This window comes from Mastomys coucha, unplaced genomic scaffold (genome assembly GCF_008632895.1).
Source record: "Mastomys coucha isolate ucsf_1 unplaced genomic scaffold, UCSF_Mcou_1 pScaffold18, whole genome shotgun sequence".
Taxonomy (NCBI): domain Eukaryota; kingdom Metazoa; phylum Chordata; class Mammalia; order Rodentia; family Muridae; genus Mastomys; species Mastomys coucha.
The window spans coordinates 74,345,966-74,346,891 of record NW_022196900.1 but is presented as its reverse complement, the minus strand read 5'-3'; positions in this window follow the sequence as shown (position 1 = coordinate 74,346,891).

Genomic DNA, 926 nt, shown 5'->3' with positions numbered 1-926 from the left:
GTGGTCCTACTATGTGTAGCCATCGTGGATACAGTCTTTTTGTGACCCTCTTGTCTTGGTTGTGTCGTCTGACCGAAGCCCACTAATAGCCAGGTCAAAGCCACCTCGGTCCAGGCCCTACACAATCAGATCCAGGTTCACAGCCTTATCCTCTGCTAGGTTTTGATTCCTTAGCTGTGTATGCCTGAAAAAAAAAAAAAAAAGAGCACAATCTAGGATCTGGTAATAGGGGCATTTTCTTTTTGGTGGGAGGAAGGTGAAGCCACTGGCCTTTCACTGTCTAGTCTTCCATTTTATCTGCAGCTGTTTAAGGCTCCAACTTGAGACCACCACGCCCTTCCCTAAGGCAATCCCCATACTTCCCATAATGCTTCAAGCTTAGCAGTCTTATGGGGATGAAGCTGAGGTCTTTGAGGCATGGGAGAAGAAAGGACCTGGGCTAGAATGTAAATCAACGACAATAAGAGTTCACAAGGCTCTGAGTTAAAGCCCTGGTAGGAGGGGGAGGTATAGCCGCAGGGAATCAGGTATTAATGCATCCCAGACTCCCAGAGCTGCTCCTTGACTTGGCAGCCTAATCTTTGACCAAGGCAGTGTAGTCTCTGCCCACTCCCATGTGCCCAAAGGCATCAAACAATACCCTCTGGGAAGTAACACTGACATTGTGTAATGAAAGTAAACAATAGCTACAGCTACTACAGACGCTTACAGTGTCTCAACCACAGCAATCTGGGTTACAGGTGAGGTGTAATTAAATGGGGTGCTTGCCTAGCCTGTGGGAGACCCTAGATATGAGAGAAATCTCATTTTCGTAGATAAGGAAACTTTGAGAAACTATCCAACATGACCAAAGTCCTGTGAGAACATGTTAGAGATAGATTTCTAACCCAGGTCTGCTTAGCTCTGGAACCCATGTTCTCCTGATC